Below are 24,742 nucleotides of genomic sequence, written 5' to 3'. Positions count from 1 at the left end.
TGGCCCAGGTTTCTGTTTCTGTTCCTGTCAATCATGCTAGGGGCTAGTGGAGTCAATGGATATGGGAGAAGGCAGGCACGGGTTATTGATAGGGGAAGATCAGCCTTGATCACAATGAATGGCGGTGCTGGCTCTAAGGGCCAAATGGCCTCCTCCTGCACCTATTTTCTATGTTTCTATGACCTGCCTTTTGTTTGTACATAAAGGTGTTGGAATAAAAAATAGGGCTAACAACATGACAGAGTCATACAGCATGAAAACAGGCTCTTCGGCCCAACTTGTCCATGTTGACCAGCATGCCCCATCATTCACTAGTCCATCATGCCCACATTTGGCTCATATCCCTCCAAACCTTCCAATCCATGCACTTGACCGATGTATTTAAATCTTGTTATTATACCATATGCACAAATGCTGCAGCTACAAGATGTATAACACAGCAAAGAGTAGCCGGAAGCCAGAGGATTGGGAAACTTTCATAGGACGATATGGGGGGGGGGGGGGACACATGCTTCCCGCAGCCGAAGAACAAGAGCTTGTAGCTGCAGCTTAAGGGCAAGGCTGCTTTACCAAAGGGAGCTGAGGGAATGCTCTGTGTTCTGTTTCACAGAGACATGGCTCACCCCCAGCTCCCCAGACTCAGCGGTCCAGCTTGAAGGTTTCTCCATCCATCGCATGGAACGTACACTGGCATCTGGGAAAGGGAGAGGAGGGGGCGTCTGCCTCATGGTCAACTCTGTGTGGTGCTCAAACGTGGCGGTCCTATCCAACATCTGCTCTCCCCACCTGGAACACCTGGCCGTGAAGTGCCGTCCCTTCTAACTACCGAGGGAATTCACCCCCATCATCCTGACTGCGGTCTACATCCCACCCCAGGCTGATGTCCACCTGGCAATGGGGGATCTGCACTCCGTGGTTAACAGGGAGGGAGGGAGGGAGGAGGGAGGGAGGGAGGGAGGGAGGGAGGGAGGGAGGGAGGGAGGGAGAAGGGAAGGAGGACAGGGCGGAAGGAAGGAAGGGACGGCAGAGGGAGGACGGGAGGGGGGGAGGGAGGGAGGGAGGGAGGGAGGGAGGGAGGGAGGGAGGGAGGGAGGGAGGGAGGGAGGGAGGGAGGGAGGGAGGGAGGGGGAGGCCTCTTTCCGCCATCAGAAGCACCTGCAACGCTCGGCCCTGCACCTTCCTGTTGGCTGGCGGAGGAGATCCTAATTGCCTCCCACTTTGGCAGCGGCACTTGGCGGTGGACAGGGACGGCCAAGGCAGCGGGGCGATGATGCCCCGAGGAGTGCTGACCTTCATTCCTCCCCACCTCCTCTGCCCCTTCCCCTTCCCCCCTCTATCTCTATATCTCTTGTACGCCCCCTTCCACCCCCCTTATCCTGGGACCCTTCTTCTCCATCCCGCACTGATCCCCATTCCCGCCTCTATTCAGTCCTCACTGACATCCCCTGTGCTCCCCTCCCGATCTACCCCCCCACATCTATTCATCCTGCACAGATCACCCTATCCATCTCGCATTGATTCTCCTGCCTCTCCCCATTCATCCTGTACTGATCCCCCCATTCATCTTGCACTGAACCCCCCATTCATCCTGCACTGATCCACCCCATCCATCCTGTACGGATCCCCCCATTCAACCCCACTGGCATCCCCTCACAATTTTACCTACTCCAACCAACACGCACTAATTCCCCTTCCTCAATCCATCCATTCCGCACCGATTGCCTTCTCAACCCTCCTTCCCCCCCCCCCCCCGTCATCTATCCATCCCGCACTGATTCACCCAGCACCCCGACCCCACTGCGCTGGAAATATCTTCAGAGCGAACATTGACTATGTTTGATAATGGAATGCAATGAAATGTGTTTTAATTCCCAATTTTATTATTTGTTTTAATACATAAAGATGGATTAATTAAAGTGTGAACACGTGAAACATTAAAACCGCAGTGTTTGATTGTCACTGCTACCGTTGACACGTTATTACAGAATTCATTTTAACGGCAAATCAATGCTCTTAGTATGGAGTATCAGTACTGTAGTTATTTAATGAACAACATTCACAACTATACGTGGATTTATCCAGGTTTTATTTCTACAGTCACGAATTTGGTCAGGAGATATTTCAGTTGAAATTTTAATGTTAATTCTGAAGTGGGAATGATGGAATTCGTTTATCAATAATTTTTTTTAAATCTTGTGCGTACAAACTGGGTATCTTCTTTGCCGTTCACAACACATACATCTAATCTGAATGTCTGGTAATGTGGCGTTTTGACACCTTTAAACATATTGCCAAAAGAACATTTGCTGCAGTTATGTCCTTAGGCCACCTCTTGTCAGTTAGTGTAATGTTTAACCTGTGAGATGGGTCTATTCGGTTTTAACAGCTATTATCATAAAATGCCATTAGAAATTTCCTTGCAACCTGCATATTTTGTTGTGGATAAAGTATGTGGGAAGCGAGAGTGTTTATGTACCAATAGCAATAACGACCCATGCTATGGCCATGTCATGATAATTTTCGGTCCTTCACAGAAAACATGCTTGCATCAATCTGTAGTGTGCATGGTTAAGCATATATTTTACCATGGTCCAGGATTTATTGGCACAGGTTGATCATACGCTGAATAATCCAACCATATTTTTGTTTGGAAGTGGAACGAAATAATAGAAATTGCATTCATTGCAACGTATAATAAGAGTTGAGATACTGTATTATAATGTTATTGTGGTATATATAATGCCTTGATTGGTGAATATGTTTAGTTTGTGAGTTTATTTGATGCAGAAATAATAAGTGAATGCTTCATTGAGCATAATTCCGACTGGTAACTACACACTTCGTCCGAACACATAATCCCATGCGTCATGCAATGAGCATCTTAAATGACCACCTTAACTGTCATTTGGCAACCTAAAAAGCTGCCTACATCATCAAGGACCCACACCATCCTGACCACACACTCATCTCTCCGCTGCCATCAGGTAGAAGGTACAGGAACCTGAAATCTGCAACATCCAGGTTCAGGAACAGCTCTTCCCCACAGCCATCAGACTATTAAACTCAACTTTAAACAAACTCTGAACTATAACAGCCTACTGCACTTTATCTCTTTATTTATGTGAATATATATATGATCTATGGTATATAGACACACAGATCTGTTCTGTATTTATGCCTACAATATTCTGTTGTGATGCAGCAAGCAAGAATTTCATTGTCCTATCTGGGACACATGACGATAAAACTCTCTTGACTCTTGACCACGAAGGCACGATAGGCCAAACCCATGTTCCCTCTCCTCTCAGCCTTGCTCGCCCATCGTCACTAACTTCATCCTCCCAGCCTCTGGCCTTCAGGGGAAGAGCAGGGGCCGACACAGTGGCCTCCCCATCTCAGGTCAGCAGTCCACTGGGTCCAACGAGCAGGGGACTGGCTCGGCGGCTTCATCCTGCAGGCCGCGATAATCCTGGTCTTCCGTTCGCATACGCACGGCTCGCCCGGGAGCTTCAGCCGCGCGCAGCCCCCTATCCTATTCTCATCATAATAGCATTGAGCGGAAGAACTGAAAGTGATCCACCCTCACCTTCTCGGGGGCAATTATGGATTGCCCTCGAGATGCTGGCCCCACGAACAACACAGATCCCAAAAGAGGAATTAAAAAGGTTTACTTTCGCGCTGCCATAGCAGATAATCTGGATACCACCACATCTGATGATGCTTTCAATACTTACTTTAGTTTAGAGATACAGCGTGGAAATATGCCCTTCGGCCCACTGAGTCCACGTTGACCATCAACCACCCATTCACACTAGTTATGTGAACGTTATTCCTCTTTCTCATGTGCTCCCTACATACTAGGAACAATTGATAGAGGCCAATTAACCTACAAACCTGCACGTCTTTGAGATGTAAAAGGAAACTGGAGCACTGGAGGAAACACACGCAGTCACAGGGAGAACGTGCAAACTCCAAATCATCACCTTTCAGCAAAAATACAAGTGGTACAGCTGTTAAAGTTGCTATCTCACAGCCCCTCTGACCAGAGTTCGACCATGGCCCAGAGTGCTGTTTGTGTGGGAGTTTGCACGTTCTCCCTGTGGCAGTGTGGTTTTCCTCAGGGTGCTCCGAGTTCCTCCCACATCCCAAAGACGTGTGGATTTGTAGGTTAATTGGTCTGTGTAAAATTGACTCCATTGCGTAAGGAGTGGATGGGAAAATGGGATCACATAGAACTAGTGTGAATGGGTGCTAGTGTAAGATAGTGCTAGTGTATGGGGTGTTTGATGGTCAGCGTGGACTCTGGGCCATAGGTCCCGTTTCCATGCTGTATCTCTCAAAAAAACAATAAACATTCCACTTTAAAATCTAAAGAAATATTCCATGAAGAATAGTTTTCCTTTACTTTTTGCAAGTCTTTCTCTCAGAACCCATGCTCATATTACACATTGCTCATGTTCACATTTTTAAAAGGAAAAGATACAAAGTATAATGAAAAATGTGACATGCGGGAAGCCACAGAGCGGAAATGAGTGCAATAATTTCAATGTATGGGAAACCAGTACAACTTATATCCACACCGCCCTTTCTGATGACAGGAAATACATGGTGAATAACAGACAGTGGGTAGATCTGAGAACACCCACAACTACAAATATTAAAGAGAGCACTTCAGAGGCATCTCAAACAGAGATAACATGAACACATGAGAGGGAGAACTATAAGCAAGTACTAAAATTTTCTTTGATTCCCAAACAAGAATCCAATTAAGTGCCAATTTAACTTTGAGAGAAATATTTGCCAAAATGGCAGGAACAAAGTTTTCATTTAGGAAACATTGGCATATTTGTCAAATAATCACCATTACTGGGAGCCTAGAAACAAAACAAACATAAGCTATATTTCCTGTCAATGAATAGTTTGAACAAAGAGTTTCTCTCTGAAGAAAATGACCCATTCAAACAAAAAAATATTTCACTCCCTCAAAAAGAAAGATGAAAGTCTATTTCACTAAACTATATTGGGGGCATCACCTTGATGGTGTCAACTTAGATATAAAACATGGAACAGGACAGCACAGCAACAGACCCTTTGGCCTACAATGTCTGTACCAGACATGATGCCAAGATCATCGTTTATCTGCCTGCGCATAATCCATATCACTCTGTTCCCTGCATATCCATGTGCTAATCCAAACGTCTCTTAAATGCCACTCTTGTATCTGCCACCACACCAAACCAGACACTGTAAATAAATTGTCCCGCACATCTCCTTTAAACTTTGCCCTTCTCCCCTTAAGAGCTATGCCCTCTAATATTCGGATTCAGAACTGAACATCTGAAACGGTTCTTGAAAATAAGTGATAACTACCCTGAATCAATTCTCACCAATGTTTAATTGGTCAAAGTGACATTTCATGGTGCTATAGTTGTTGGTCTTTATTAACAGTTAAATCAGATTATTTTAGAAGCTGTTATTTGTGGCCACAGTTCAAGTCTAAATGTTGTTTTTTCAAAGTAGAAAGTGGTACAAGAGAGAGGGGCGCAAAGGAAAAAAATCTGTTAAATAACTTCCAAACAAGTGACATGTGCAGTTTGCAAATTACATAACAAAGTACGTTATACGCTCTTCATGGTCACATTTAAATGAAAGGCTATGGAAATGTGTTTGAGTGCTTGTATAACACTGACCAGCACAAGGAGTCAGTTATTTGAAAAGGAGATACTGGTGGTAGAAAATTTAAAAAATGAAAAGAGTTCAAGGATATGCATTAGAGGAAGTGAATTGATGACGAGCTCTGCTGTAGTGAAACAGCACATGAGAAAGCAGGGACTCTGCAGAAGGACAGGCAGATTGGGAGAGTAGGCAGAGAAATAGCATATGGAATACAGCGTAGCAAAGTGTGGAGTCATGCATTTTGGTAGGAGGAATAAAGGCATGGATTATTTTCTAAATAGGGGGAGAATCCAGAAATCAGAGGTGCAAAGGCTTGGGAGTGCTTGTGCAGGATTCCCAAAAAGTTAATTTGCAAGTCGAATCCATAATAAGGAAGGCAAACACAATGCTGGCATTTATTTCAAGAGGACTAGAATACAAAAATCAGGATGTAATGCTGAAGCTCTGGAAGGCACTGGTTAGGCTGCATTTTGAGTATTGTGAGCAATTTTGGGCCCCATATACGAGGAAGGATGTGCCGGCGCTGGAGAGGGTCCAGAGGAGGTTTATGAGAATGATCCCAGGAATGAGTGGGTTAACATATGATGAGCGTTTGTCGGTACTGAGCCTCTACTCGCTGGAGTTCAGAACGATGAGGGGGGACCTTATTCAAACTTACCGAATAGTGAAAGGTTTGAATAGAGTGGATGTGGAGAGGATATTTCCACTAATGGGAGAATCTAGGACCAGAGGTCATAGCCTCGAATTAAAGGACATTCGTTTAGGAAGGAGATGAGGAGGAATTTCTTTAGTCAGAGGTGGGGAATCTGTGGAATTCGTTGCCACAGAAGGTTGTGGAGACCGAGCCAATGATATTTTTGAGACAGAGATGAGGCAGAGATGGATATATTCTTGATTAGTACAAGTATCAGGGGTTATAGGGAGAAGGCAAGAGAATGGGGTTCGGAGGGAGAGATAGATCAGCCATGATTGAATGGTGGAGTAACTTGATGTGCCAAATGGCCTCATTTTTGCTCTTCTCACTTATGAAGGCCCAGCCCAGTAAAAAGATCAACGACAAAACTCACTGACAAAAATCGGATCCATTCCTGAAAATACAGAGCTATGCATTAATCACAATGAAACATTCTTATATGGTCCAAAGTGGACAAGACAAGTTGAACTTGCCCCAAGGAACTTCAAGCAGCCCATTTTGAGAGCCTATCATTCATTTTCTCATTCCATAACTCGGCAGTGAAGCAAGTCACAGATTTTTGCAGCTAAAAGGAACTGCTTTTCTAGTTTATGTTTCTTCTCCTTTTCAATAACTTAACTTCCCACCTGTGAGGAAAGAAAGGCCATTTACTTGAAGAACCATGATGTAGATTGACTATTTCATACTAGCCAATTATAGTGTTTGTTAGTAGTGATTCTGCCTATTATGTGCTTCATATTATCAAGAGCTGGCTTACGCTAGTTAGAATGAGTAGCAGCTCGCAGATGTGATGACTGCAGATCGTTGCTGTATGTAGATTTAATAAATATGTGTTGTATCTTGATGTGTGTCCGAGTCGATTCATTACATGGTGTCAGAGAGTGAATCTTGCCCACTCCGCTCATGCTTACCGGGTTTTATTTTATTTTGATTATTTTGTGTGTTTTTTATCTCAATCATGGCAAACTCGTGTCGCCGTCCAAGTCCTCTAATCTTTGATTCTGACATTGCTGAACGCTGGCGTCTTTTCGAGCGTGACTACACTCATTATGCTCGCATCGTTCATCGAAATGACCCCCCAAAGTGTGTGCCTCTGTACTGCTTAATTTGGCGGGACCTGAAGCAATGAATCGTGCCGACAACTTCACTTTTGCTCCTGCTGTTTTGGAAGATGACGGTCAGGTCAGAGTGCCTGCTGAAACAATCTACGACCCTGCAGTTTTGATCAGAAAGTTCAGAGAGCTGTGTGACCTGTCCTCTAACTATATTATTGAAAGGACCTAGGTCTATGCTCGTTTACAGCAGGTCGATGAACCAATTGAACATTTTATCAGCGGCTTGAAGCACATGGCTGCACGCTGTCACTTTCGTGCTTTACGGGATGAACTCACCCGGGACAAGCTTGTTGGAGGAATGCTTGACAGCAAGCTACGAGGTTCACTCCTTCGCAACACTGATTTAACCCTAGAACGAGCAGAACATACCTGTCGTATTTCTGAGATAACGTCTCCCTATACTGACTCTGTGCCATTCAGTCAACGTTCGCAGAATAGTGTTAATCTTACAGACCTCTTCTATCACAACCCCCGCACTGGGTCTGCAGTTCATTGTCAAAATTGCAACTATTTCCACGCTAAGGGTCGTCAATTCTGTGCTGCCTATGGGAAAGCCTGTAATTTCTGCAATAAATTAAACCACTTTGCTCGGTGCTGCCGTTCCCGTGTGACTCCTGTAGTTTCAAGGACGAGCCTGCACCTGCTTCAACATTAGCTTACTGATAATGACTTCCAAGAGCCTGACTTGTAATCCCCCGCACCGCTCTCAGAGTGTACAGATATCAGTTCTGCCATCCACTCTCTCTTCCCTTCGTCCAACGAGCAACTTGACCCTGAGGTAACCATGTTTGTGAATAACAGGCCATTGATCGCCAAGGTAGATACTGGCGCCAAATGCAACGTCATCTTATTAAGAGAGTTTTGAAAAATCCGTAATGCTGAAAGATTTGATAAGGCCTCCGCAATGCTTCGGACTTACGGGGGAGAAGTAATACACCCACTTGGACAAGCTGATTTAAAGTGCATCGACAAACAGACCCATACCGTACCGATTTATATTGTTAAGGGAGATTCCGAAACTTTGCTCGGTATCAATGCGTCATGATATAGGCCTGGTTTACTTTGGCCGCGCGGTCCATAAACTCTGTCTCGCTGTCGGGCCCACACAACGGCTACTCTCTCAATATAAAGAACTGCTTAACGATGAGCTTGGCAAGTTGCCTATCAAATACCACATTGCTGTTGATCCCAAAGTTACTCCTGTGGTCAGAGCGCCACATCGTGTACCTGGACTTGCTTAACCTAAGGAATATTGCACGGAATCCCATACTGTGTTCTCCAGCCCAACGGCTGATGTCTCGCCAAACCCATGCTCCTCTTCCTGTGTCCCAGCAGCTTTTGCAGCCACAAGTTCGTTCCCCGACTGCAGTTCAGAAGCAACTACAATCCAAACGTAACATGCAGAAACGTTTCTTCGACAAGTCCAGCAAGCAAGGAATAGCTACTTCCCCACAGCCATCAGGTTATTAAACTTGGCTCGGACAAAACTCCGAACATTAATAGCCCATTATCTGTTATTTGCACTTTATCAGTTTATTTATTCATGTGTGTATATATTTATATAATGGTATATGGACACACTGATCTGTTCTGTAGTCATGCCTACTATGTTCTGTTGTGCTGAAGCAAAGCAAGAATTTCATTGGCCTATCAGGGACACATGACAATAAACTCTTGAATCTTGAAGCCACTTAAACCTCTCGCTCGTGGACAAGTGGTCCGTCTCCAGACAAACAAGGGCTATGCATGTCTGGGACACATCTACGGCCCTGCCAAAGAGCCGCGCTCCTATCTGTTCGAAGCGGGCGGCGTCATCTAGACTCAACTTTCAACATATCCTTCCAGTGAAGGAACAGCATCCTGCAACTCCGTATCCTGATGTCTCGCGTTTCATATACCCTCCCACTGTCGGTCCCGTGTCCCCATTGCCGCCTATTGTTCCCACTGCGGTCTCCCCACGGCGTTTGGCGTCTAGCTCGCCTATCTCATCACCCTTCCTGCCTGTCGGGCAGCCGGACGTTTCCCCATTTCCCTCCACGGTTTCTTCACCAAAGAAAGGAGGTGAGGTGGACTCGTACCGCACACGGACCAGAAGGGTTTGCAGGCCATCCGTTTGATATGGCGATTTTGTGTAATTCTGCAAATATAGATCTGGCTCATACTAGCCAATTATAGTGTTTGTTAGTAGTGACTCCGCCTATTATGTGCTTCATATTATCAGGAGCCGGCTTACGCTAGTTAGAATGAGTAGCAGCTCGGAGATGTGATGACTGCAGATCCTTGCTGTATGTAGATTTAATAAATATATGTTGTATCTTGATGTGTGTCCGAGTCGACTCATTACACATGACTTGCAAGGCCGTAGACCTAATGTAAAAGGAGGGATTCGGTAACCGGATAGTACTTTTTCAGCAATGGAGACACAATGGGCTGAATGGTCTCTGTTGTTATTTTTGTTTTATACAAGTCCCGCGAAAAGGAGGCCAGACGTACAATATCTGCATAGAAACATAGAAAATAGGTGCAGGAGTACGCCATTCGGCCCTTCGAGCCAACACCACCATTGATTGTGATCAAGGCTGATCATCCAAAGTTATTTGAATTACTCCTGGGTCCACACAAAATAATGTTCGGTGCATTTTGGGCTGTGATCCCCTGAGATTCTCACGCATTATCCTGGGTGATAGACACAGCAGGGTATATGACCGGGTTAGGCCTCCTCCATTGCCAGAGTGAGGCCACATGCAAACTGGAGGCACAACACCTCAGTTGGGCATCTTACAAGCCATTAAATTCTCCAATTTTAGGTAACTACATAGCCCTCCCCCACTCCTTTCTTCCCCCATATAACCCCTCCTCCTTCACTCTCCCCCACCAGACACACCCATTTCTCCCCTCCACCTACATTCCTTCCTCTAGCTTCACAATTCGGAACTCTGTAATCCTTTTGTCCCATGCCTTCTGTCTCTTCACCTCTAGCCTTTGTCCAAACATCTGCCTATCAAATAACCTTCCTCACCTGTGTCAGTCTATTACTTGCCAGGCTTTGTCCTGCCTCTCCTCTTTTCCAATTTTCTTTCACCAGCACTCTGTGTCTTCCAGGGTATATGATGTAAGCAGCAACTTTAAAAACTATTGCTCAAAGTAAAGAGAGTAAATAAAGCTTCCTTAATACCACTCTAAACCCATCTAAACACCTGCAAACCCCTAGAAACCGCTCTAAACCCCCCTGTAAACCCCTCTAAACCCCTGTAACCTCGTTTTTAAATGAAACTTGCTGGTGTTTACAAAGCCTTTCACAGAATGAAGTATCAGTCATGGTATCCTTTTTGGTTTGAAGTGCAGTTTACAGTTTCTCTGATGAAATTAAAAGAAAACAAACTACAAAACATTTACAGCACAGGAAGTATTTTTGCACACTGCAGGATAATAAAAACTTCCCCGCCTAATCCCACTTTCAACACTGGGTCTGTGGCCGTGCAGATCGCAACTCGCAGAACTCATGTAATCATTGAGTAACAATGCAAGGATTTCTGCTGCAACTACACATTCAGCCAGCGACTTCCAGAACCATACCACCAACCGCAAGGACAGTTTTCCTCATCTCCCCTTTAATCTACTAACTCCTTCAAATACATTATCACAGGAAGAATAGATCCATCACTGGAGGCAGCTCACCTTTATACTGAATATTTTCCAGAATATTTTTTTTCCTCCTGCAATAGACCCACTAGTTTTAGCTACACATTTCCTTTTTGCATATCTACAGATGCCATTATTTTCAAATTCTACTTTTATGTCCTTATCAATTTCATGATCTGCCTTTGCTGAATTCTAAAACTTGAATCCTCAGGCTTACTGCTTCTTTCAGCAACATTAGAACTGTTCCCCTTTGATCTAATACTATCGTTTACTAGTCTTGTCAGCAACAGTTAGCCCACTTTTCCTGTTTGGCTTTTGAGAGAGCCCTACTTCGTTAAGCTGCAGCCAACATTAGCTGCAGCTCTATTACATCTTAAAAAAAAACCTAAACAGATGAAAGATACTTCATACTATGTTTCAGATTTAATCACACTTCTGATAAGAAGTAGCTCCCACACAAGCCTAATTGCATGAATTATTAGCAACCTCAAATGGCTATAAGTTTCACAAAATGCCACACAATTTATTTTTTACTTGTGTTTGTGAAAAAGATGGGTGAATTTAGTTTATTTACCCAGGTACAGTGTACTGTGTACTAAGGTACAGTGAAAAGCTTTTTGTTGCGTGCTATCCAGTCAGCTGAAAGACTATACATTATTACAAACAAGCCACCCACAATGTACAGGTTCAGAATAAAGGGAATAATGCTTGGTGCAAGATAAAGTCCAGTTAAGTCCAATTAAAGATAGTCCAAGGGTCTACAATGAGGTAGGTGGCAGCTTAGGACTGCTCTAGTTGGTGATAGGGTGGTTCAGTTGTCCAATAGCAGCTCTGAAGAAACTTTCCCCAAATCTGGAGTTTTCACACTTTGTTTTCACACTTCTGTACCTCTTGCCTGATGGGAGAAGAGGGAGTGTCCAGGGGAGACTCAATAGACAATAGGTGCAGGAGTAGGCCATTCGCCCCTTCGAGCCAGCACCGCCATTCAATGTGATCATGGCTGATCATCCCCAATCAGTACTCCGTTTCTGCCTTCTCCCCATATCCCCTGACTCTGCTATTTTTAAGAGCCCTATCTAGCTCTCTCTTGAAAGTATCCAGAGAACCGGCCTCCACCGCCCTCTGAGGCAGAGAATTCCACAGACTCACTACTCTCTGTGAGAAAAAGTGTTTCCTTGTCTCCGTTCTAAATGGCTTACCCCTTATTCTTAAACTGTGGCCCCTGGTTCTGGACTCCCCCAACATCGGGAGCATGTTTCCTGCCTCTAGCGTGTCCAAACCATTAATAATCTTATGTTTCAATAAGATTCCCCCTCATCCTTCTAAACTCCAGAGTGTACAAGCCCAGCTGCTCCATTCTCTCAGCATATGACAGTCCCGCCATCTCCGGAATTAACCTTGTGAACATACGCTGCACTCCCTCAATAGCAAGAATGTCCTTCCTCAAATTAGGGGACCTAATTGTACACAATGCTCCAGGTGTCGTCTCACTAGGGCCCTATACAACTGCAGAAGGACCTCTTTGCTCCTATACTGAACTCCTCTGGTTATGAAGGCCAATGTGCCATTGTCCATGTCTGTGCTGGTGGCCTTGCCGAGGCAGCGTGATGTGTAGATGGAGTCAATGGAAGGAGTTTGGTTTGCGTGATAGTCTGGAATGCGTCCACAATTCTCTTGCAATTTCCCACGGTCTTGGATGGAGCTATTCCCAACTGTGATATATGTACAATTTTTTTTTGCCAGTAATGTTTTAATTGAAACTACCATTTGATCAACGTTAATCAAACTAAAATGAATGCCATGGGCACTGCAGATGCCTTAATGGTTCACAGCGCAGGGTCTCTTAGGTAATATACAGATTTGTAAGTTGAGAAATCTCAGTAAAAAACAATCCATGTTTGTTGCTCAGGCCACCAATTAGAACCTGTCAATTAATACATTTTCAAAATTAGTTACTGAAGAGGTGTTGAACTGAATGGTATGAAGAGCAAAGATACAATGGATAGAACCAGTGAATTAAAGCCTGATTGCAGTTCAGGGATTCAAATTAAGCATTAAATATCAGCAACATTAAGGCTTAAATAGCAATTAACAACATTATTTTGCACATTTAAGGCACATGGCTAAACTCAATTAATGGATCCGACAGCGAGACAGTCTTGGAAAGAATAACAACCATTTCATACATACTCGCACATTACCGTTCTATTCTCATTCATTTAGCAACTTTACCAGCCAAATGCTTCAAATAAAGGGCTTTAATGCATGCCAGTTTAAAAAGGTGTTCAAATAATCAAATTATCCATCTAACATTAACTTTGTCTTTCACACACCTTTTCAAGTTAGGTACCTCAATCCTCGGCAGAGGATCAACTTTTCGACTTTAGAAATACAGTGCATTCAGAAAGTATTCAGACCCCTTCACTTTTCCCACATTTTATGTTGCAGCCATATTCTAAAATGGATTGCATTTTTTTTTTTTACCATCAATCAACACACAATACCCCCTATTAAAAATGCGAAAACAGGTGTTTAGAAATGTTTGCAAAGTAATTAAAATAAATAACTGAAATATCACATTTACATAAGTATTCAGACCCTTTACTCAGTACTTTGTTGAAGTACCTTTAGCAGCGATTAGAGCCTCAAGTCTTCTTGGGTATGACGCTACAAGCTTCGCACACCTGTATTTGGGTAATTTCTCCCATTCTTCTCTGCAGATCCTCTCAAGCTCTATCAGGTTGGATGGGAAGCATCAATACAAGTTGGAAGGTGATCCTCCTGCCCAGTCTGAGGTCCTGAACGCTCTGGAGCAGGTTTTCATCAAGGATCTCTCTGTACTTTGCTCCGTTCATCTTTCCCTCGATCCTGACTAGTCTCCCAGTTCCTGCCGCTGAAAAACATCCTCACAGCATGATGCTGCAGCCACCATGCTTCACTGTAGGTATGATATTGGCCAGGTGTTGAGCAGTGCCTGGTTTCCTCCAGACGTGACGCTTGGCATTCAGGCCAAAGAGTTCAATCTTGGTTTCATCAGACCAGAGAATCTTGTTTCTCATGGTCTGTAAGTCCTTTAGGTGCCTTTTGGCAAACTCCAAGCGGGCTGTCATGTGCCTTTTACTGGAGAGTGGCTACTCTACCAAGTGTCACGTCTGGAGGAAACCATGCATCGCTCATCACCTGGCCAATACCATACCTACGGTGAAGCATGGTGGTGGCAGCATCATGCTGTGGGGATGTTTTTCAGCAGCAGGAACTGGGAGACTAGTCAAGATCGAGGGAAAGATGTGAGAAAGTTTAAAGATTTAAAAGTTACAAACTGGATTCAGCTATAGATTTAGAAGCAATAAAATGGATGCTTTCACCTTTCTCCTATTACACTAGCAAGGCTAGCAGCAATGCTTTCACCCTTCTCCCATTACAAATGGGAGCTGCTGGCCATTCAGTTGGTTTGGTGGACTCTGGGGTATTGCGTTACATTATGGCTCTATCTTTTTATTAATCATCGCTCTGAATTTTATTGTCAACTGCTTGCGACCATTATGTACTTACCGAGGATTGTGAATGTTATCATAATTGATAAAGAGGAAGGAATGAGAAAGTTTAAAGATTTAAAAGTTACAAAATTGATTTGGCTGTAGATTTAGAAGCAATATAAAATGGATGCTTTCACCTTTCTCCTATTACACTAACAAGGCTAACAAAATGTTTTCGCCCTTCTTCCATAACACTAGCGAGATAACAGCACAAATACATGAATGTTTATATCATAGAGAAAAACAATCAAGAGAATGTTCAGACACTTGGCTCGTACTCTATAAGATTATAATGTTCATCAACTAGGTAAAAAATCAAAATGCTTGATCTTCAGAAAAATAGCTTCTTCAGCATAACCATATATGGGCTAACCTTTCCTCTCTCGGAAGAACCTGTCAATCCTAACAGGCAAGAGGCTGTACAATGCTCTGTAAGATAAAGTATTGCTGATTATTGGGGTATAAATATATCTGATTGAACATTACCTCTTTGTGTGGGGATAGAGTGACTCTGTATAGTCTGTATTTTACATACTGTAAGAGTGACGGCCACACCCGCCTGGGTGAAATAAAGATTTTGCTACTTGATTACTAATCTTTGTGTTGTTATCTGTTTGAAGTAAAAACGGACCTTAGCAGATGAACAGAGCAAAGTACAGAGAGATCCTTGATGAAAATCTGCTCCAGAGCATTCTGGACCTCAGGCTAGGGCAGGGGTTCACCTTCCAACAGGACAACGACACTTAGCACACAGCCAAGACAGCACAGCAGCAGTGGCTTCGTGACAAGTCTGTGTAAGTCCTTGAGTGGCCCAGCCAGAGCCCGGACTTGAAGCCGATCGAACATCTCTGGAGGGACCTGAAAATAGCTGTGCATCGACGCTTCCCATTCAACCTGACAGAGCTTGAGAGGATCAACAGAGAAGAATGGGATAAATTACCCAAATACAGGTGAGCCAAGCTTGTAGCGTCATACCCTAGAAGACTTGAGGCTGTAATCGCTGCCAAAGGTGCCTCAACAAAGTACTGAGTAAAGGGTCTGAATAGTTATGTAAATGTGATATTTAAGTTATTTATTTTTAATTACTTTGCAAACATTTCTAAACACCTGTTTTTGCTATTTTATTATGAGGTATTGTGTGTAGATTGATGATAAAAAAAATGTTTTAATCCATTTTAGAATAAGGCTGTAACGTAACAAAATGTGGAACACGTGAACGGGTCTGAATACTTTCTGAATGCACTGTACAGCATGAAACAGGCCCGTCGGCCCACCGAGTCCACGCACCCAGTTAATTAACATTATCCAACACAATAGGGACAATTTTACCAAAGTCATTTAACCTACAAACCTGTATGCCTTTTGGAGTGTGGGTGGAAACCGGAGCACTCGGAAAAAAACCACGTGGTCTCAGGGAGAACGTACAAAATCCGTACAGACAGCACCCATAGTCAGGATTGAACCAGAGTCTCTGGCGTTGTAAGGCAGCAATCCTGCCACTGCGCGACCCCAAGCAAAGAGAGCTCAGAATGGATCCTTTACATTTCTATCTTCACAAATGTAAAAATCATTTGGACAGGTACATGGATAGAATAGGTTTAGAGGCGATATGGGACAAATGCAGGCTGATGGGACTAGTATAGATGGGACATGTTGATCGGTGTGGGCAAGCTGAGCCAAAGGGCCTGTTTCCACGCTGTATGCCTCCATGATAATTGAACTTTATCTTGCAATGTTAATCAGGACTTGTGTGAACGGGTGAACGATGGTCGGCGTGGAGTTGGTGGGCCGAAAGGTCTGTTTCCGTGTTAACCATATAATAACCATATAACAATTACAGCACGGAAACAGGCCATCTCGACCCTTCTAGTCCGTGCCGAACACGTATTCTCCCCTAGTCCCATATACCTGCGCTCAGACCATAACCCTCCATTCCTTTCCCGTCCATATAACTATCCAATTTATTTTTAAATGATAAAAACGAACCTGCCTCCACCACCTTCACTGGAAGCTCATTCCACACAGCCATCACTCTCTGAGTAAAGAAGTTCCCCCTCATGTTACCCCTAAACTTCTGTCCCTTAATTCTCAAGTCATGTCCCCTTGTTTGAACCTTCCCAACTCTCAGTGGGAAAAGCTTATCCACGTCAACTCTGTCTATCCCTCTCATCATTTTAAAGACCTCTATCAAGTCCCCCTTTAACCTTCTACGCTCCAAAGAATAAAGCCCTAACTTGTTCAACCTTTCTCTGTAACTTAGTTGCTGAAACCCAGGTAACATTCTAGTGAATCTCCTCTGTACTCTCTCTATTTTGTTGACATCCTTCCTATAATTAGGCGACCAAAATTGTACCCCATACTCCAGAATTGGCCTCACCAATGCCTTGTACAATTTTAACATTACATCCCAACTTCTATACTCAATGCTCTGATTTATAAAGGCCAGCACACCAAAAGCTTTCTTTACCACCCTATCTACATGAGATTCCACTTTCAGGGAACTGTGCACAGTTATTCCCAGATCCCTCTGTTCACCTGCATTCTTCAATTCCCTACCATTTACCATGTACGTCCTATTTTGATTTGTCCTGCCAAGATGTAGCACCTCACACTTATCAGCATTAAACTCCATCTGCCATCTTTCAGTCCACTCTTCCAACTGGCATAAATCTCTCTGTAGACTTTGAAAATCTACTTCATTATCCACAACCCCACCTATCTTAGTATCATCTGCATACTTACTAATCCAATTTACCACACCATCATCCAGATCATTGATGTACATGACAAACAACAGTGGACCCAACACAGATCCCTGTGGCACCCCACTAGTCACTGGCCTCCAACCTGACAAACAACCATCCACCATTACTCTCTGGCATCTCCCATTCAGCCACTTGAATCCATCTTGCTACTCCACCATTAATACCCAACCATTGAACCTTCTTAACCAACCTTCCATGAGGAACCTTGACAAAGGCCTTACTCAAGTCAATATATACAACATCCACTGCTTTACCCTCATCAATTTCCCGAGTAACCTCTTCAAAAAATTCAAGAAGATTAGTCAAACATGACCTTCCAGGCACAAATCCATGTTGACTGTTCCTAATCAGACCCTGTTTATCCAGATGCTTATATATATTATCTCTAAGTATCCTTTCCATTAATTTGCCCACCACTGACGTCAAACTAACAGGTCTATAATTGCTAGGTTTACTCTTAGACCCCTTTTTAAACAATGGACAGTACGCCAATCCTCCGGCACTATTCCCGTTTCTAATGACATTTGAAATATTTCTGTCATAGCCCCTGCTATTTCTACACTAACTTCCCTCAATGTCCTAGGGAATATCCTGTCCGGACCGGGAGACTTATCCACTTTTATATTTCTCAAAAGTGTCAGTACTTCCTCTTCTTTGAATCTCATAGTTTCCATAGCTACTCTACTTGTTTCCCTTACCTCACATAATTCAATATCCTTCTCCTTGGTGAATACCGAAGAAAAGAAATTGTTCAATATCTCCCCCATCTCTTTTGGCTCTGCAGATAGCTGTCCACTCTGACTCTCTAATGGACCAATTTTATCCCTCGTTATCCTTTTGCTATTAATATAGCTGTAGAAACCCTTTGGGTTTACTTTCACCTTACTTGCCAAAGCAACCTCATATCTTCTTTTAGCTTTTATAATTTATTTCTTAAGATTCTTTTTACATTCTTTATACTCCTCAAGCACCTCATTTACTCCATGCTGCCTATTGTAGATCTCCCTCTTTTTCCAAACCAAGTGTCCAATTTCCCTTGAAAACCATGGCTCTTTCCAATTTTTACTATTTCCTTTCAACCGAACAGGGACATAAAGATTCTGTACTCTTAAAATTTCACCTTTAAATGTACTCCATTTCTCTTCCACATCTTTCCCATAAAACAAAATGTCCCAATTTACTCCTTTTAAATCCTTTCGCATATCCTCAAAGTTAGCCTTTCTCCAAACAAAAATCTCAACCCTAGGTCCAGTTCTGACCCTCTCCATAATTATATTGAAACTAATGGTATTGTGATCACTGGTCCCGAACTGTTCCACTACGCATACCTCTGCCACCTGACCCGTCTCATTTCCTAACAGGAGGTCCAGCACCGCCCCTTCTCTAGGAGGTACTTCTATGTATTGCTGCAAAAAACTATCCTGCACACATTTTACAAACTCCAACCCATCCAGCCCATTTACAGAATGTGTTTCCCAGTCTATGTGTGGAAAATTGAAATCTCCCACAATCACTACCTTGTGCTTACTACTAATATCTGCAATCTCCTTACATATTTGCTCTTCCAATTCTCGCTCCCCATTTGGCGGTCTATAATACACCCCTATAAGTGTTGCTACCCCTTTCCCATTTCTCAGTTCCACCCAATCTCTAAACTAAATGTAATCAGTCTGATGAGCGGAGGAAGGCTGAGCTGCTGAGTCTTATTGAAGGCACATCCATTGTGGGCCAGGACACTCCCGGCAAGCAGGCACGACTCGCCCAATGCGGTCAGCGGAGAACAATGGGGGAACCCGGCGTGGGGCAGCCGAGAACAAAAGGGGAGCTGGCGGGGTGGTTGCCACATGTGGTAGATGGCAGTTGAAAGGACTGTTCGATACTATTGTAACTTTGTCCATGCCAACACATGGCCAAATTTGTGTACTGCCTAGGTTGTATGCAAAATAAAGCATTTCACAGTACCAAGGAACCCATGGCACACGTGATAATAAAGTATCATTCATTCGTCATTAAATGATATTCCCTTCATCCTGTATCTGTACACTGTGAACAGCTGATTGTAAGCATGTATAGTCCTTTCCTTGACTGGATAGCACACAACAAAAATGCTTTTCACTATACCTCTGCACAATAATAAACTAAACTATAAAACAAACCTAGGATCATTTTCAAAGATATTTGAACAGGCCCACAAATCCACGAGATGCTTATTTGCAGACTTGCTGAGAATTTAATGACACGATGATAGGGTTAATCACAGATGACAATGCAACAAACTGCAATGGATATGAAATAGCAGATGCTTCTCCTCGATGGAAAGTTTCAATTGACAAATAATCCTTACCCATCCCCATAAGTAATTTCACAATTTAAATTCTAGTAACAAATATTTTTTTGAAGGAAAAACAAAACCAGGTAAAACCAGATATTTCATTTGAAGGTTAGCCCTATTTCAAGCATATTATTAATACTTTGGAATTCAAAGAATCTCAGTACAGAAAATTACCATCCCTAATATGCTTCTGTGAAATATTTGACTAATTGTAATATTAGTGTCTTTAATATAGTATGTGCACTGTATATGTATAGTATTTGCACACTAGAGTGAGCATTTTTTTTAATGTGGTCTTAACAGCATAATGTTGAACCTAAAGGATGAAATAGGGAAAGAGACAAAGTAGCACAAACGGCAATGCTGCACTGTACAGTTAAATCAATCAAACACTAAACGTAACTTTATTATTAGACAAGATTTGTTGGAAAAAAAAGGACAAAGTGCTGGATTAACTCAGCAGATCAGGCAACATCTCTGGAGAACATGGACAGGTGACATTTCGGATTGGGACCCTTCTTCATATTGATTGTGGGGGGTGGGGAGCTAGCTGAAGAGATGGGGGCAGGACAAAGCCTAACCAGTGAAAGGTGAATACAGGTGAGGAGGCATTTTAATAGGCAGATGGTTGGACAAAGTCCTGATATGAAGAGACAAAACAGTGTGAGCCAAGGATAGAAGTGCAAATTGTGAAGCCAAGTGAGGGAATATAGGTGGGGGGGATGGATGCGCACCCAGGTGAGACACAGGGAAGAGAGAGGGGGGGGGGGGAGGGGGGGAATGTTTGTAGTAAGTTACCTAAAAATGGGGAATTCAATGTTCATACATGTTGGGTTGTAAGCTACCCAATGATGAAGGGTTCCAATCCAAAACATCACCTATCCATCTTCGCCAGAGATGCTGCCTGATCCGCCGAGTCACTCCAGCACAAAGTAACTCAGCATCTGCAGCTCTCAGTTTCTCCTCAAGATTTGTTGAAATGTTTTAGCATACTCAAAAATAAAATTGGGTACAGTTATGCATGATGCATCAGAAGTGGTAGTGATTTAGAGTTTTGTTTCAAAGATGACAACTTGTTAACACCATTAGTGAGGTTAAGAGCATCTGGCAAGTAAGAAACATCACTTGAATTTCACAACTTTGCATGCAGCCTCATGAAAATTACACTGCCATCATTTTTTAAAAGAGATTACTGCACTGGCATATTAGCTGCCTGTTTATAGGCCTTTTTCACGGGGCGACTTGACGCAAGAGTTAACCAGAGTTTAACATCGTGGGAACCTCGTGCGATAACAGTACAGCATTCGTGGACCACCGTAGCGCTAACGGCAGGTAATCGTGTAACTTGGTGACTCGGGAGAAAATTCAAGCAAGCTTGAATTTCTCCAAGAGTGACTTGTACACTTGTGGTTGAGCATTGCAACATTATATGAACGTAGTGGCCAGTGCGATATCCGTAATAACTCTTGCGGTTACCGTGGGAACTCCTGCGAACGGTAAACCCGGAAGCTGGACAGAGGGGACAGAAGGTGAGTAAAAAAGGTGTTCTCAATATCCTTTATAAATGTCTGTATGTTAATATGTGTGTCTTTTCCTCTTGGGCATTACTTTGTTTCTGTTGGTGGCTCCACATTTTATGATAGCCTGAAGTGTGATAAAGCTTTTACCTCAGCAGTTTGATTGTCAGTGCTTGTTTACCTCATTGTTAAATAAATATATTTTTTACTATCAGCTTGATGTCTGCAATTCTTCATTAACACATCACTACAAGATGAATGTCTCTAATGTTATAATCCCTCTCATGCTGAAATACAAAATAGTTGAAGGGAGGTGATATAATCACATTTTCATTAAGTTTCATTTTTGAGTGTTCAGGTCCATCAATTGTTGAGCCATTTAAACGTTTGAAAGTTTCACTCTCGGTAGAAAATAAAATAAGCCAATCAGCACGGTAAATGTGAGACAAAGTCTTTATTCCTATTTGACAATATAAAAAGACGACTTCTTGCACATATTGAGAGAAGGTGCATCACACCAAACATTAGTCTATAAAAGGGCCTCGCAAACACGAAAATCAACAAATGAGGCACGCTAGATTATTTTAAACACATTATATTCATTAACCTCCGCAACAAGCCTAAACTCAGGCATTAAAAGGGACAATGCAATGTGCTAAATGGCAGGTTTTACGGACGAACATCTTATAGGAAGCACTTTTCAGAGGACAACACTAGAAAGTCAGCTTATTTGCTATGCATTTCTGCTAACATGCAGTAGTGTTCCTGTGGTCGGCTACACATCAATATAGCTGTCCTGCCACGGCACACTCACCAATTGTGAATTGTAGTAAGCGCAGAGATGGCCTCTTTGCTCTTTCACACTGTATGTGCCCGAGTTACCTTTGAAACGCTGCAGTGGGACCATTTCCGACTTGGTCGCACCACTTCTCCATGTACCTAGTGTTATTCCCCCTGTGTCACTGTCCACTAGGTCACCGTCCTGGATGGATGTTGCTGATCCTGCAGCTGCACCTCTCATTCGGATCAGGTTGTGCAGAACACATGCTGCATATACTATACTCTCCACATTCTTGGGCTTCTGCTCCATTTTCTTGAGCAAGCATCTAAATCTGTTTGCCAAGATGCCAAAATAATTTTCTACAACCCTCCTGGCCCTTGACAGCCTGTAATTGAAGATCCTCTGTTCCCTAGTTAGATTCCGCTGTGGATATGGCTTCATAATCCAGGGCCGTAGTGCAAAGGCTTCGTCAGCAACCATCGCATATGGGATGTCCGGGCTGTCTTCTCCTGGCAGAGGTTCTGGATCAGGCATGCCTGCTGTTCCACCTTCCATTTTCTTTCCAAGCCAGGTTTCTTTACAAATCCGGCCATCACCAACACTTCCAGGTGTGCCCACATCCACATACAGGAAGTTGTAGTTATGATCAACCACCGCCAAGAGTACAATTGAGTGGAATTTCTTGTAATTGAAATAATTTGACCCACCTCTGGGTGGACAACGAATTGCCACATGCTTGCCATCCAAAGCCCCACATGTGTGAACAAAGTTCCACCTGTTTTCAAACCCCAGTGCAACTCTCTTCCACGCATCTGGTGTACTGGGGCATTCCATCACTTCAGCTGAATAAAATTTGATGATCGCCTCACAGGTTTCTCGGACAATAACACAGATGGTGTTGGTGGCGACCAGAAAGTTGTAAGATAGACTTTGATAAGAATCGCCTGAGGCCAAGTAGCGGAGGGTGATTGCTATGCGCAACCCTGGTTCCAGTGCCTTTCTCATTACAGTGTCAGTCTTCTTCAGCAGAGGTCCCAAATTATTCTTCAGCTCATTAAAGAGCTCGGGTGAAATTCTGACAAAGTTTGTGAATGCACTTTTATCCTCTTCGCACAGCACATTAAGCAGTTGATCATATTGTCCAAATTGAGGTCTCCGTTGAAAGATGGGCTTCACCCAGTGAGACTTCCTCTTAATTCTCTTTTTAATTAATCTCTCCCTTCTGCCTTCACGCAAGCGTCCTCGATGCACATAGTGGGCTGCTGCATACAGCGCGTCAATGAAAAAAACCACCATCCTGTACTCGAAACTACTTAGTATAGGCATGTCTCCAAATGAGCCAATTCAACCAAGGGAGGATATTTATAGTGTGTGAAAAAAAAAGTGACATCATTTGTGCCACGTGTAGTTCACAATGTTCATTCAAGATTCAACGGGAAAGCTCGGGAGACGGACAAGTCACTCGCACAAATAACGGAAATGCCGAGTACCGTGGGAACTCTTTATCTACACCCCGTTATATCGTGTGATATCGTGCTAGACCACGACCACTTCACTCTGGTTACATCTTGCGTCAAGTCGCCCCGTGAAAAAGCGCTTTTAACTTACCACTGAGAAGAATTAATGGTAAGTGTACCTTTTAACAATTTGATTCAAGAAAACTGTCAACACAAATAATTAAAAGTATGGCAAATTATTCCTTTGGAAATTGTATTCCAAGGAATCGTATGCAAAGGAATCCCAGCAGCATTGCAAGGGAAATCTAGGTCACTTCCTGGGATGAGAGAGTTGCCTGTCAAGAGAATGAGCACACTATGGATTTAAGGATGAGGGAGAATCATGTATATTTCAATGAGGTTAAAGTTTCACATGGTGGATGTTGAGTAAAAGGACACAAGGTACTGGAGTACTCTGGGGATCAGAGAGCTTGGGTCGAGTTCCTTCTTCAGATTGATTGTAGGGGGTGAATGAAAGCAGGGAGAGAGGAGAGGCAGAACAAAGCATGGCAAGTAATCAGTGGACACAGGTTGGGGGGGGGGGGGGGGTTGGAGGAGATTGATAGACAAGCAGATAGGGGGTTGGAACTGGCGATGGAACCGAGATTAAAGCAGACGGATTGAAGAGGTGCAAATTGTGAAGTTGTAGGAAACATAGAAAGTATGTGCAGGAGTAGGCCATTCGGCCCTACGAGTCATGGCTGATCATCCAAAATTAGTACCTCATTCCTGCTTTCTCCCCATATCCCTTGATTATGTTAGCCCAAGAGCTATATCTAACTTTATTTTGAAAACATCCAGCGAATTGGCCTCTGCTGCCTTCTGTGGCAGAGAATTTCACAGATTCACAACTCTCTGGGTGAAAATGTTTTTCCTCATTTCAATCCTAAATGGCCTATCCCTTATTGTTAAACTGTGACTCCTAGTTCTGAACTTCCCCAACATCGGGAACATTTTTTCCTGCATCTATCCTGTCCAATCCCTTCAAATGTTTATATGTTTCTATAAGATCGCCTCTGAGCCTTCTAAATTACAGTGAAAAAAAGCCCAGTCGATCCATTCAGAATGGAGAGGGGGGGGGGGGGGGGGGAGAAATAGGTACAATTCCAGGTTGAGTGGATGGACCCTTAGCTGGGGACCAGAAATGGACAGATACCTGGATTGGAAAGACTTAGAGGAAGCTTAAAT

The 24,742-nt window shown here is 43.3% G+C and overlaps 1 protein-coding gene across 3 annotated transcripts in view; it reads right to left on the bottom strand.

The window, feature by feature from the left end:
* Nucleotides 1-24,742, bottom strand: part of map3k4 (mitogen-activated protein kinase kinase kinase 4) — a 168,012-nt gene that overhangs the window by 109,455 nt on the left and 33,815 nt on the right. The window lies entirely within an intron of this gene.

Source organism: Amblyraja radiata, chromosome 8 (assembly GCF_010909765.2).
Source record: "Amblyraja radiata isolate CabotCenter1 chromosome 8, sAmbRad1.1.pri, whole genome shotgun sequence".
In the NCBI taxonomy this organism is placed as follows: Eukaryota; Metazoa; Chordata; class Chondrichthyes; order Rajiformes; family Rajidae; genus Amblyraja; species Amblyraja radiata.
This window is presented reverse-complemented; position numbering and strand designations above follow the sequence as displayed.